This window comes from Sciurus carolinensis, chromosome 6, assembly GCF_902686445.1.
Source record: "Sciurus carolinensis chromosome 6, mSciCar1.2, whole genome shotgun sequence".
In the NCBI taxonomy this organism is placed as follows: Eukaryota; Metazoa; Chordata; class Mammalia; order Rodentia; family Sciuridae; genus Sciurus; species Sciurus carolinensis.
The window spans coordinates 62264847-62279785 of NC_062218.1; the positions used below are offsets into that span (position 1 = coordinate 62264847).

Genomic DNA, 14939 nt, shown 5'->3' on the forward strand with positions numbered 1-14939 from the left:
AGGCCCTGACGGGATCCTTGACCACAGGGAGACTCTGTAGGTACTGTAGGGGAGAAGCCTGTGGGGTGTCCTGCCATGCACAGCCATCTGCCTGTAGTTAACCATGTGTGTCCTTGGCTCCCAGGTACATATCTGCGTCCTGATGCCTAGCCGCCAATCACTGCACTACTGCACAGCATGGAAGAAATGCCCTGCCCTCGGAGGCTTAGAAACAGGCACACAGGCATGGAAGACTGAGCGATCATTCAACACTAAACTTTGTGGAAATAGCCACATGTGCTATGGAAATTAAAGCTCATTTTTGGTTGGTCCTAGTTTTTAGCCCATGATACATTTGAAGCAAGTAAACCAGAATGAAAACTTCAGTCCCATCAAACATTAGCTGTGGGACCTTGAACAATCTCTTTGAGCTTCATTTTCCTTACCTGTAAAGTAGAAATAAGAATCCTCACCTTTCTGTACTGTTTTAAAGATTATAGATAATAAATATAAATTACTCTACAGTAATACCTTATCTGTAGTGCTTCATATATTCCAGGTACAGTTATATAGATGAACTTGATGAGGTATCCCCTCCAGTGTATAAAGGGGGAAATTGAGTCGTTGAGACATTAAGAAACTTGGTCAAGGTCAGCAGCTGGTGTGTAACAGAACCAGAATTTGAACCCAGGCAGACCAGCTAGAAACAGTTATCTTAACATCTCCACCACATTGGTGGACATAGTAGGTGCTCAATAATCTGTCATTGCCCCTGCTAGGACCACCTTCACCACTGTCACTGCCATGGCCCCATCCCTGGTGTGAACTAGACTGCTTGGCGAAGTAGAGGGCAGGGGGTGTTTGAAGCCAGACCCAAAAACTGGCGTGAGATACACGCTCACCTGTCGACACCCAAAGAGTGGACTGAGAGACAAAAGGTCTCTGCAGGCAAGATAGGTGCCCAGTGGCCAGGGAACCCCACAATGGTTATAATCAGTATTTTATCCTAGCACGGAAGGTCCCTTCCCCGCTTCCTCACTGGCTGAGTACTGTGGGGTGCACAGTCTTCCCAAATGTTGCCTAGGTATTTCTTTCTCCTATTAGGTTATTTAAAGAAATATACCTTTAGTCGTTCCCACTTCCCTTTGTTCTTTTGAGGGGAAAATCCTTCTTGGCGTGAATGCATTCTGACACATACCCAGCTGTTACTTCTTTGCCTAAGTTACTATTTCTTAGCAGATTTCTATCTCTGTTGGTTAGGCTGACCCCTTCCCCCACCTCCTGTTTGTCAAGGGACTGTTCAGGGGCATGGACTTTGGATCTGTCACGTCCATAGGCTGTGGAGCTATTGTGTGAGTCAGTTACTTGTAACTTTCCATTCTGCTCTATTTCCCCTCTGGCTGCCTTTCCCATATCCCAATTTTACATTTAGGACTAAATACTGTATTCTGAAAATGGACCACTGGACTTTGTGTTTCTCACACTAGCAATAAGAGTCTGGACTCAGGAACACTTGTGAGATGCCAGCCAGGGCTCAGGCCAGGCCGTGTGACCTGTTGGAATAAAAGCAACATTTGAAAAAGTAAGTTGAGCAGCAGAGGTCAGCCTGGATGGGGAGGCCATGAGGACACTTGGTAATAATGAGGTTTTAAATGGTGAGACCATGAAATTGGCCACATGTAAATTTTGTGAGGGTTCAAACTTGGTGAAGGAGACATGGGAGTGAAGAGAAGAAAGTGTGAAAAAATGAACCCTGTGCTTCCGGCATATAACGCTTCACAGGAGCAACTGCCTGGCTCCTCAGGCCTCCCTCACAGGGGTCTCGCTTTGGCTCAACCCCAGACAGCAAGCATCTATAGAGCAGTTAGCATAGGCCAGCCCCGAGGGCATCTCAGGGACCCACATGCTCTGGTCCAACAGTTTCCTCTATGATGAAAATTTGTTGGAGAGACACGGTGACAACCCCCTTTGAAGCTCATCCAGGAGATGGGCCAAGGATCCACAACCATGCCGGAAGCACAGCTGTCTAAAACTCTTTGATTAGAAATCACGGTAAGTTGCTCTTTTGACACAATGCACATGCTCCCTTATCTGTTAAAGAGAAGACGAGGGAAAAGCTTTTTCATCCACATCCAAATGAAGTAAAGATAATTAAGAGTGGAGGTCACCATGGCTCTTAATTTCTGCTCTTGGCTAAATAAGAAATGGGTCAGAACATTCTCTACCCTCAGAGCTGGGCTGTTGGGTTCACTGTTGAAAACTACTCTGAAATCTGTCTTTATCACCAAGGGGGACATCAGCTTAGGGGTTTGGAGACTACTGGAAAGGTTCATTGATATACCTCTAGGTAGGAGATGGAAGCTAGGAGGGAAATCCTTGGCATTAAATAAATGGAAATAAAGGCTAGTGAAATCCTTCATTGGGCTCAGCCCCTGCCGCTTCTAACTTCCATTTCCCTGTACCATATTTCCTAGGGCAGGACTCCCCCCTGGGGATAGGAAAGGTCAAAGATGCCAAAGGAACCTCTACCAGCAGAGGGGTCCTGCCTCATCCAACAGACACCCCCACTGAGCAGGCTGCTTCCTCTAAACAGCCAAGCCCAGCTTGCAAGGCAGGAGAAATTAGAAGCGTCTGACAAGATTTGTTCTGTCAGAAAGCAAGCTTTATTTTTACCCTGGAGCCCCTAATCTTCTAGGTGTCTGCAAGTTGGGGAATTATTTTTACCCAGATATAGAAATAAAGTCATTTCACTTTGGCACTCTGCCTGTGCTTCCCACATAGTGTTGGCTCTGGTGGTCTGAGCTGGCTGACTTTTGTAGAGACTAAAACAGGCTGGAACCTCGCCTGTGCCCCTCCAGCTGTGTTAATCTGGTGAGCCCTCCGCCCCCGCTCAGTCTCAATCTCCTTATCTGTAAAATGCACAGGGCTGGACTAGATGGTCTCCATGGTATGACTAAATAAAAGGCAAAGATTTTTTAAAATACATTCATTTTATTTTTTAAATTAATTTTATTGCTTATATTTAAGGTATACAACATAATATTATGGGATACCCATAGATATTAAGAAGGTATTAGAGTGAATCAAATTAACATATCCATCACAAAACTAGATCTCTTTCTATGCAATCTGTTTTGTCTTTTCCCTTCCCCGCTTACAAAAGGGTAGCATAGCATTTCTGTAGATCTGAAAAGATCACATTTTGTTATTTTGTCAACTTTACAATTGAAGGGAACAGATATTGGAGGAAAAGTAAATAAACAGAAGAGGGCAAGAAGCATAACCGTCGGGCCTGCACAGACTACCACATCCTGCGGTTTGTCTCAGAGGCCCGTGTTTGCAGATGCCTGGCTCCATCCGCTTTCGTACACCTGGCTGCTGCGCCTTTCAGCCTCTTGAGCCTTGGCTGGAAGCCCAACTCTCAGGATCTGCTTCCCAACGACCCCTCAGGGGTAAAAGCAAGTGAGATGAGCTACAGAAGACATGAGATGGCCTTGCTGGGGCTTTGAGGAACACCAGGGGTTACGGGACAAGATTTTTGCCCTCCTGACAGCATACATGGAACAACAGCATGAAAAGGTACTGACTTTGTAAAACTGGCTTTGTGGAACAATCCCCGGCTTTGCAGGGGGAGGTTGGTCAGAAGGGCTGGAACAGAGGTGGCACAGGGAACACTTACCAGCAACTCCAACATCCCCAATACCCCAAGAGCCGAGAACTAAAGAGGAGACTAACCATTTCTCTGCAAGCACGCTAGCCACCCCACAGTTCATTGATGACTTTCTCCCAAAGAGTTCATTGAGGTCTACTATATGCCAGAAAGGAGGTGAACGAGACACAAAAAACAGAACCCTCCGCTCCCAGACAAAAACAGAAAACCCTCACAATTTAACACCCAAATGAAGTTCAAGTATTTTACTTGAGAAAGTATATCTGGAACCCTCACTTAGCACTCAATTACTCTTTTTTTGTTGTTATTGTTCTAGTTATACATGCCAGAGAGTGCATTTATGCAATTTGATAAATCCTACATAATTTATGTATGATAAGTCATAAATGGAGTATAATTGCTCATTTTTCTGATTGTACATGTTGTAGGATCACATGGGTCATGCAGTCATATATGTGCATGAGGTAATAATGTCTGTTTCACTCTTTATCCTTTCCACCCCCATAATCCTTCCCCAGTTAACTTTATTGAGCTATATTTTGCATATTATCAAATTTGCCCATTTTGAGTTACGGTTCAATGGTTTTTAGGAAGCCCTCTGAGATGAATAGCCATCACCATAATCCATGAACTCTCAGGCCCATTTACAATTCATTCATCTTTCTGGCCCCTGTCCCAGCCTACCACTTTCCTAGTTTCTGTTTCCGTATTTAACTTTTCTGGGCATTTCCTATGAATGGAATCATATAATACATAGATTTTGTGCCTGGTTTCCTTTAAATAGCATAATGATTGTGAGGTTCATCTATGTTGTAGCATGTGTCAGTACCTCATCTTCTTTCTTTAATGGATAAATAGTAGTCCATTCTATGGAATACCACATTTCATTTATCCATTAATTCAGTTGATAGACATTTGGTTTGTTTCTATTTTGGGGCTATTAGGAGTAATGCTGCTGTGAACATTTGTGCATTTGTCTTTGTGTGAATAGATGTTTTCATCTCTCTTGGGTAAATACCTAAGAACAGAATCACTGGGATGTATGGTATACTTAAATTTCACTGTTTAAGAAACTGTCTGGTGGTTTTCCAAAGCAGCTATACTACTATTACACATGCTCATAGAGGGTTCCCATTTTCCACATCTTTTCCAGAATTTGTATTTAGTTAAATTCTAGTGGGTGTTAAATGTATTATTTCACTGTGGTTGAAATTTGCATGTCCCTAATGACTAAAGATGTTGAGCATATTTTCTTATTCCTAGTAATCATTCATATATCTTAGTGAAACATTTATGTGACTCTTTTGCCCATTTTTATTTTTTATCTGTTCTAATTAATTGTACATGACAGTAGAATGCACTAAGCATTTTGACAAATCATACATAAATGGAGTATAATTTCTCATTTTTCTGATTGTACATGTTGTAGGATCACATGGGCCATGCTGTTATGTATGTACATGAGGTAATAATGTCTGTTTCACTCTACTATCTTTCCTAGCCCAAACCTCTTCCCCCATTTTTAAATTGGTCTACCTTCTTAGTGAATTGAAAGAATTCTTTGTGTATTTTTGATATAATTTTTTATCAGATGCAATTTGCAAATATTCTCCGAGTATATGAATTGTCTTTTCCTTTTCTTAATGGGTATCTTTCGAAGAACAAAGTTTTCCATTTTGATGAAGTTCAATTTGTCAATTATTATCTTTGATGGATCATCCTTTTCATGTCATAACCAAGAAATCTATGCCTAATTCAAGGTCTTGAGGATTTTCTTCTATAGTTTCTTCTAATACTTTTATAGTTCTGGTACCTACATTTAAATCCCCAATCCATTTTGAGTTAATTTTTGTGTGTTATATGAGGTAAGAATCTAACTTCACCTTTTTGCATTTGGAAATACAACTGTCCCAGTACTATTTGTTGAAAAATACTGACCTTTCCCCCATTTAATTCCCTTGGCATTACTGTCAAAATCAATTGGCTCTACGTATAAGAGTTTATTTCTGGATCCTCACTTCTGTTGTGTTGATCTATATGCCTATTTTTACTTTTTTTTTTTCCCCGCGGTGCTGGGGATTTGAACCCAGGGCCTTGTGCTTGCGAGGCAAGCACTCTACCAACTGAGCTATATCCCCATCCCCATATGCCTACTTTTATGCTAACATAACACTGTCTTGATCATTGTAGCTTTATATTTCCAAGTTTTGAAATTGGAAAGTGAAAGGTTTCCAATTTTATTATTCTGTTTTCAAAATCATTTTACCTAATTTGGGTCTCTTCTGTTTTTATGCTAATAGAGTAATAGAATAGCAACTGAGCTAATTTACTTTTCCTATACATATTAGGGTCAGCCTGTCACTTTTTATAAGTAAAGGGAAAAGGGAAGCTGAAATCTTTGTAGGAATTATAGATCAATTTGGGAAGAATTGCCACATTAATACTGACTCTCCTAATTCATGAACATGGAATATCTCTCTTACTTAGATCTTCTTAGATTTACCATAGCAATGATTTATAATTTTTCACATACATCTAGCACTTTTTTGTTAAGTTTAATCCTGAGTATTTTATTTTTTTATTCTTTTTAATGCTATTGTGAATGGAATTGTCTTCTTAACTTTATTTTTGGATTGTTTCTTGTGTGTATATCAAATTTCAATTAGGTTCATGTGACATTGCTGAAATTTTTATTAATTCTAACAGTTGTGTGTGTGTGTGTGTGTTCCTTAGGATTTTTATCTAATCATTTTTTACTTAAATGCAATCATACAGGCTTAAATTCAGTTCAATATCTCATGACAGATAAGGAGCTATAAACTAAGAAAATGAGCAGTCCAAGAAACAGGTACACTGGTATCCCTAAGAGTTTATATACAATCTAACTATAAAGAAGATAAAGGAAAAAGAAAAAAAAAAAAAAAAAAAAAAGATACAGAACTCCAGAGGCTTAGAGATCTGGGATCCTTCAGAGTAGGTCGAGCAGTGCCATGGGTCTCAAAAGCCACTGAGGGCACCACGGCCTTAGCAGGCCGTGACAATTAGCCTTCTAAAAAGAAAAATTAAAACTAGTAAGTTCAATGGTTGATATTCAGGAAAAAGAAATATTCAACCACCGACAGGAGTAATGTTTTTAAAATTGTAACATTTGATAGAATACATTTTTCTCCTCTAGAAGTTCCACTAAGAGAGTTGTTCCCTCATTTCTTGCTGTCTTCCCTTTTCCCTGAATCCATGGTTACCCTGGCTAACACCAGGGCAATCAGGCAATTTCCCAGCAGTTCCTGGGGTATCTTGTATCTTGGAACCTTGTCAAATGCATTTTCCTTAAAAAAAAAAAAAAAGTCACCTGCCAGCCTCCAGGAGTTTGCTAAGTCTGGGTAGAGGTCTGGTGCTGCATGTCTATTCTCAGGATAACAGCCTGAGAGCCAGGCCCAGGGAAAACATTATGCGAAAGAAAGTAATACCATGGAATGGCCTCTTCTGTCAGAGGAGAGGAAGCCCAGACTGGAGCCATTTTAAGTGAGTTAATTGCTGGAACCTAAGACCTGCCCCTGCCCTGAGGCAACACAGCCTATCCCAAAGGCTCCTGATGCCTGCTACTTCCCATCAACTCAGATGGAACTGCTGGGTGCGCCTGAGGGACAGGAGGCCCTGGGAGTACAAGAAGCAAACACAAGCAGTGTTTTGCAGAGCTCCTGAGAGATTGCCTGGGAAACAACTCCCGGGGTCCCTGGGGTGGGAATGGTGAGGAGGGCGGGCTGTTTCACAAGCTCCCAGGGACACTTCAGCTGTGCACCTTAGAGGGGCATGTGGCATTCAGAAGAATCCCTCCGTTTCCATTGGTGACATTCAGGGTACTGCAGTCCTCTTGAGTGGGAGGGAAAAGGGAGGAAGAGAGAGAGTGTGAACGCGAGCGACAAAGATGCCATGTCATGCTGATGCTCTGGGCGTGACTCTCATCGCCAGCGCTGATCCCAAGGTCCTGGGAGATGCTCATACCTCCTTCACCCCCTTGTCACATCTGACCCTTATCTCCCCAGGCCCATTCTTACTCTGAATTCCTCCTGTGCTTCTCTGGAAAATTCACTTTCCCCCAATCCTATTCCACCTCGAGATCTTTGTTGTAAGTGTGCTGGGGAGGGGTAGTGCTTTAGCTTCTCACAGACAGCCCTATAGCAAACAGCCAGAGTAAATTCCAAGTTGTGGTTTACAGAAACCCAAAGGATTCTGTGATACCCACGAGGAGTCACTCTGCCTGGCTGGCTCCCTGTCGGCTGCTAAGCCAACTTCAAGCAGATCAAACAGTAACTGATTCTGCACTTGCAGGCTCTGACACCCAAATCAGGGACTTGGGAACTGCAGGCTGCTCTGTGTCCTCACAGGCAGAAGGTAAGACCACCAGGAGGAGAAAACTCCTGTCTGAGTTGGGCATCGTTCTCAACATTGTCACCTGGGGCAGCTCCAGTCACACTTCTTCCCAGCAGGCCAAACCCCACATGCACAGTCATCTCAGGGCACTGGCTGGACATTTGCCTATTGAGGATCTGCCTCCTAACACCAAGCCAGGGCCAGGAGAGGGCAGGTGAGGTGCTGGTGTCTAGAAGAGGAAGAAGGGACATCACAACCAGAAACTGGAAACAATCTCAATTCCCACCTGGAAAATCCTAGAGAAAACCAGAAACTAAAACCAGGCTGAGACAGGTTGACAGCTTTCCTGAGTTATGAAATTATGATCACAGTCCCCAGGTTCAGGCAGCACAGAATGAGTAGTCTGATGAAAACACAAAATTATTTAGTGTGAGAGTGGCAGGTTAATCTGGAACCCGAGGCAGCAGGACCAGGCCTGTGGGGGGTTGGGCAGATGAAGCCCTAGCCTAGGGCATCTGTGAGAGAGCTAAATATGGGAACCTCAAACAGAAGCACAGCTTGTCCCCTGCCAAGCAGCCAATCAGAGTTCTCCAAACAGCAGCTGCTTCACTAACAATGTAGGAACCCTTCATGCTTCCAGCATTGTCAAGGACCACACTGTTCTCCATGAGTGGGATCGCCCTTCAAATGGCACAACTTTTTTATTTTAATAACTTTAAATGTCATCTCTCAAATCAACACCTGTATCTCTTACTGTAGAAGCAGGGTGGGGGCAGGGAGGATGAAAGGGAAGGAAAAAGGGATGTAGGAAGAAAAAAGGTAAAGGAAGAGAGATTATCATGAGACCTGTGATTTCCAAAATCCATTTATGCAAACAGGGAGTACTCCCTAAGTTCCTATTATGTCCTAGGTACCAGATGGGGTATAAAAATGCCTAGGGCATGAACTCTGCTCTCCAAGAGCTTATGGAACGGTAGAGAATACAAGCTGGGTATACAAACAACCACAAATGAAGTAAATGGTGGCACCTTAAACAAGATCTCATTATAGGTGAGGTCTGAACCAAATTCTATGGTCATACTTGGGTTAGAACATGTATTTCCTCCAAATATGTATTTTTTAGCTCTGCTCAGTGAGAGGATGTAGGAAACAGTGACATCCTAGAAGTCACAATCATGCTCAGTGATCCTGTCTTGCTTTCTAAATATCTTTCTCCAAAACCAGAACCCAAGGCTGTTTGGAGAAATAGCTGACTCTGGGGTGGGAGAAAAATGATGAGAGCTTGTCAAAAGGATATAGGAACTAGCCAGAAAAACTCTTAACAGGCAAAGCTGGAACACCTTGAGCTACAGAATAAACAATGGTAATACTGGATTATAACCAAAAAAATAAATATCCACGGGTTTATTCTGACATAAGTGATTGAATTCTATGCATGCATGGGAAATAAAGGACAACTCTTCCTTACAGAAAAATTCTAGTGAATAACTAGAGAAGGAATGAGTGAAATAGAAGACCAGCATTAAAATACCACAGTAACAATTGCTGCAGGCAGAATACATCAGTAAAGGATCGAATAAGTACATGAAATGTTGCAGGAGCAAATGAATTCAAAATATTTCTCCCCGATTGTTATTAATTACTGTGATTCTCACAAATGATCACACATTCTCTGATACCCTGTTTTCCAGGAGGTGGTGCCTAATTCCCTCCCCATGGGTGTTAAGTTGAACCTAGAGACTCACTTCTCACAAAGTGGGGAAGGAGAAGTACAGTAACTTCCTAGGGGAGGAACTTGGCCAATATCACCTTCACAGAGTGGCGAGGGTCAGTCACACCAGCAGCAAGTCATGTAGATACCACGTGTCCACCACACCATGGTGGGGAAGGTTGCTTCCCCTCTGTGGAATTCTCCCCTCAAATCTACACTCTTGCCATGTGGGTGAGAACACACCCACTAAGCCCAAACTGAGGAGGTTCTATGAAATATCCAATGCTTTGAAGGTGTCAAGGTCAAGCAAGTTAAAGAAAGACTGAGGAACCCTGAGAGTTCAGGAGAGACTAAGAAGACATGATGCCTAAACATAATGCAGTACCTTGGAACAGAAAAAAGACATTAAGGAGAAAACCAGGGGAATCCAAATAAACTCTACAGTTTAGTTAAGACGGTTAATTCAACGTTAATTTCTCAGTACTGATTAATGCAACACGGTTATGTAAGTTGTTGGTATAAATGAAAACTGGGTCAGTGGATACAAGGATTCTCTGTATTTGTGTCACTTTTGTAAACCTAAAATCATCTCGAGATAAAAAGACTTTTTTAATGCTCCAACTTGAGGCCTCCAGTTTTAGGCAAGATGGCAGGAGCTTGCTGCAGCTTGTCTTTCTTACAGATTACAACTAAAAACTCTGAACAAGATACAAAGCAACCACGTGAGGACTCTGAAAAATGAGAGGAAATCATAATAGGTGGATTAGAAAGGAAGTTGAAACTTGAACAACCAATGTATTTGTGGTGAGTTTCCTGGTTCTTGTGTCTGTCATTATCTGCTGGGATTCAATCAAGAACAAGCCAAAGCAAGGAAATGTGCTGGGCAGAAAAAGAGCAAAATTCTGAAAGAAGCCTATCTTCCTAGCCAGAGCATTGGGAAAGGGGGCCCAGGAAGCTGGAGAATGTAGGAGAATTCGGGGGCTATTTCCTTTTTTCCTTTATGGCCCTTTAATAAGAGGCCAGGCATGGCAGTCCTATTAAAGGCTGTGGTGAAGCCTTTAAAAATTCAGAGAGAAAAAAAAAATTCAGAGAGGAAAATTCATCTTTCTAGATATAGGAACTGAGGGAAAGTGCCCCATTGTGCAAAGTTGGGGGGGGGGGGTTCCTTATTATTTCTCTTTCACTTTTCTCCTGCTTCAATGGATACAATTCGGAGAGAAATCCCATCTTTCTAGCCAAAGTGCCCCTCAGAAGGAGACCCTGGGAACTGGAAAGTGTGAGAAGAAACAGGCAGAGAGAAGCAGGTGGGAATATGGGGTCCCCCACTTGTGTGTGGGATCTGATGTCAATCCTGAGCTCAAGGCCAGATGCCGTGATGAGGAAGTTACCTTGATTTTCTCTGTCTTACATATGGAGAAAATAAAACATTCGGAGGTTAAGAAGGCTGTCCAATATTACACATGTAATAAACGTGGGTTCTGGAATTTGACCCTGGTCTGAGTTCCCAGCCATCACTATCCTCCTCAGGAACAACAATCCAGAGCAGAACTCCCTAAGATGTTCCATGGTCCAGAGTAAAATGTGCCCTGAGCTTTCCTAAATCATATCCCTCACCCCTGGGAGCATTTCTAATCAGGTGAATCAGGTGGAGATTGCTGAAAAGGCATAAGGAAGGCAGCTGTGAGGGAAGAAGCTGGAGGGTAGGAGCCGACAAGAGGCCCCAAGCAGCCAGAGTGGTGAGTGGCGTTTGAAGAGAGGCATAGGGCACTGTTGCTAGGCAACCCACCCAGGCCTCTTGGGGCTGGAGAGCTTCCTCCCAGGCTCCTCTGTTCTTTCTCGACAATGGCTGACAGCACCAGCTCCTTCTTCTCATCTGGTCTGCTGCCTCCTGAGTCAGGGCCATTCCCAGTCACATGGTACAAGCAGCTTGGCGTTGTTCCAAGAGCCCTGGAGGGGGCCAGATAAGAAGCCTCCACTCACGCTCAAGCCCAATCTCTCTCCCTGGGAGAGTTGAGCCCCTGTGGTAGCCAGGAATGGTGGACCCTGGCCAAGAAGGGGGTTTAGCAGAGCTCAAGCTTACTCTGACCTGCAGTGGAGACTAGCAGCTTGCTGGTGGGGTAAAGAGGGTTCTCCTTGTCTTTTCTCCCTTTCCCCTTTCTCAAAGGTGTCTGAATGGCCACCAGTTCTGTCCAGGGATCAAAAAGCAGAGTTACCTCCAGTGGAGTATCACAAATTTGACTCTTGCACTTAATGGGAAGTCTAAGAGGAGGCACATTAATCATGTTACTCTCCATACTCCTTGAATAGTTTAAGTGTGATTCATTGGAGGTGAAAGGTTATTTTCACAGCCAACCATAAAAAGCCAAAAAAATGAGATCATTATAACCTAGCAAAGAGGGTCAGACATTGTCCTCTCCCCCAGGAAAGCCATCAGACACTCAGAACACTGGGTCATCTGCCCTCACTGCCAACAAGCCCACTGGTGTTGGCGTGATTCATGGTCCCATCTCCCTGATGGTGGCTTCCCATGTTATCTTCCTCCTCTGTCAGCAACATGATAGAGAGACCACTTCTCCACACTGCCTCATGCAGCTCACAGACCAAAGAACCAACTTTTAAAGCATTGACTTGCTCTGCTTTTAGTAAGCAACCTAGCTGGATGCCTCTCAGGGACAAGATTCTTGGTTTTTAGAACTTATGTATGTGACAGCAGCTAGCACCATGCTAGAAATTATTCTGTAATAACTTAATATTATAAGGAAATATGCTCTTCCCCTCTCCAAGGAAGACTAAGCAGGGGAGCCAAAGAAACAACTCCCACCATAAACTGTATCTTGATGACAACTTTTTCAAATACCACTTTGTAGTAAAGGTGCCAGACGAGTCTTCATTCTGGTCAGACCTGGAAAGACAACTGAGAATCCTACAGCTGCCTTCTGTGGAAGACTAAAAGCACTCTTCAGCTACACTCTAACATTTCCAAAAGTGGGCTCCAATGCCACCGTCACTGGGGAATATATGGAAAGCATCGAGTCCGCTTTCCACTTGTTTCTCTAAAGTGCACCCTAGAGTAGAATCCAGAGCTCCCCTTTAGGAAATGAAATCACACAAGTTGAGGATGCATAAGGCTTTCAGGACTGTAAAATCTCCTACTTGATACAGGAGAAAGTTGTGCTTCCAGCATATCGTCCCCTTTCCAGAAAGCAGCAAGTAACTGTCTGCCCTACCTCTAGTCCAGCATCCCAGGTTTGGATATCTGCCCCAAGAGAGATGGAGACTTTTCACCTGCTCATCACATATAGTTCATGGGGCAGGAATGAAAATAGGGCTAGTTTGTCTTGGTAAACAGACACAGAGTGCTTACTTGGTCTCTGCCCTATTTACTCACCCCTGGAGAAGATACCTTGTCCCAGATCTAGTAGTTCTCAGACTGTGAGTGATCATACTGGGTGACTTTCCAGTGGAGCTAAATAAAAGAGATTCTGAACAACTACTGTGCTCAGAAAGAAGAGTGGAGAATTCCTTTAACTTCTAGTTCCAATAGCCCCGCTCCGCAAACCCTTCCATCTGATACATAGACCAACATAGGGACACACATGTGTGCAAGATCATTGGTATAGTAAATTGGTTTGCTTTCCTAAGAAGGTTAAAAATCTTCCTCAGTTCACCATTAGACTCTGTTCTTTACTCTTACCCCACATCCTCTGAAACCATAAATGAGGCATGGAGGACTGAATAAAGTCACGCAGAAAAAAAGAAGTCACTCATGGAATTGGATTCAGGACATGTTGCCTCAAAATACAAGTGTAGGAGATCAGAATATGCTACCCCAAAATATGCCTCTCTGGCATAAGGATCATTTGAAGTTATTATTTTGAGAAACTACTATAGTTCTGAAAAGTCATCCTTTTGGAAAAAAAAAATTACATCTACAAAGGAAATCTCCATTTGTAAGTCTGTCTCCCTTTCTGGACCAGGAAGAAGAGGACTAAATGACTACTTTTAACCAACAAACAGCATCCATTTAAATCTGCATAACAAAATTTTACCTTGCTTTCCTTGCCATCTCCTTTTGAGTGGGTCTGTCCCTACACCCTTTCTGATTCAGAGAACAAAGTATTTAACCTCAAGATTAAGATAACTCTTTGAGATTTGCTCTAGAAATTTGTTCATTCTCTGGGTTATCTCCCATGTATACAGAAAGTATACCAGTTAATAAACTGTTTGCTTTTCTCTTGTTAGTCTGTCTTGTGTTACAGGTAGTTCCAGTTAAAAACTCAAGAAGGGTAGAAGAGAAAATTATCTTTCCTCCCCTGCACATGTCTCTCACACCCAAGGCAGAAACCAAGGAACAAGGAAAGGAAAAGAATAACACTGGTGTAGGTGCTCTAAGAGAACTTTGCTCACAAGCTTCAAGAATCCTACTAGGCCCTATTAGGTCCTGGAATCAATTTGTTCCCAAAGGAGATTGGTTGACTTGTGTCCCTTGAATAAATCCTCAGTTTCCTGAATCTCCACATCTCATAACATCAATTGATAGAGGCATTTGACCATCTTCCACTGACAACTGAAGAATCACAGGAGATTTGGCAAGAAGCAGCATTTTCTACTATACCTGGTTTTCTTCTTGGTGTTAATCATAAGGATTAGAAAGTGATATGGGCAGAAGGCAAAGTCCTATTTTTTAGATAGAAATAAAAGTAATATTGTTTCAGTTAACATTGCTGCATAACAAAGGGTCCCAAAACCTTGTGGTTTAAAGTGACCGTGAGTCTCTATTTTGCTTATGAATTATAATATAAACAGACTCAGTGTGGCTGATTCATTTCTGTCTACTCAGCATCAGCTGGAGCAACTTCACTAGAACATGGTTCCACTTCTACCACAGTGCATTCATATGGCTGGCAAGTTAGTGCTTCTTAAAAGACCCTGTGTGTGGGTTGGCTTGTGCTTCCTCCCAGCATGGAGGCTAGGTGTCAAGAGTGAGTAACTCAAGAGAAGCAAGCAGAAGCTGTATCCTTTTTTTCCCTGGTACTCAGGATTGAACAAGGGCTTCACATATACTAGGCAAGTGCTCTGCCATTGATCTGCATTTCCAAACCTTTTTTATTTTGAGATAGGATCTCACTAAGTTGCCCATGCTGGTTGCAAATTCTTGGTCTCGAGTGATTCTCCTGTCTCAGTCTCCCAAGTAGCTGGGACTATAGG

The 14939-nt window shown here is 42.8% G+C and overlaps 1 pseudogene; it reads right to left on the reverse strand.

Moving 5' to 3' along the window:
• Window positions 1-731: 731 nt before the first annotated feature.
• LOC124986324 (ATP-dependent DNA helicase Q1-like) overlaps window positions 732-14939 on the reverse strand; it is a 53997-nt pseudogene continuing 39789 nt past the window's right edge.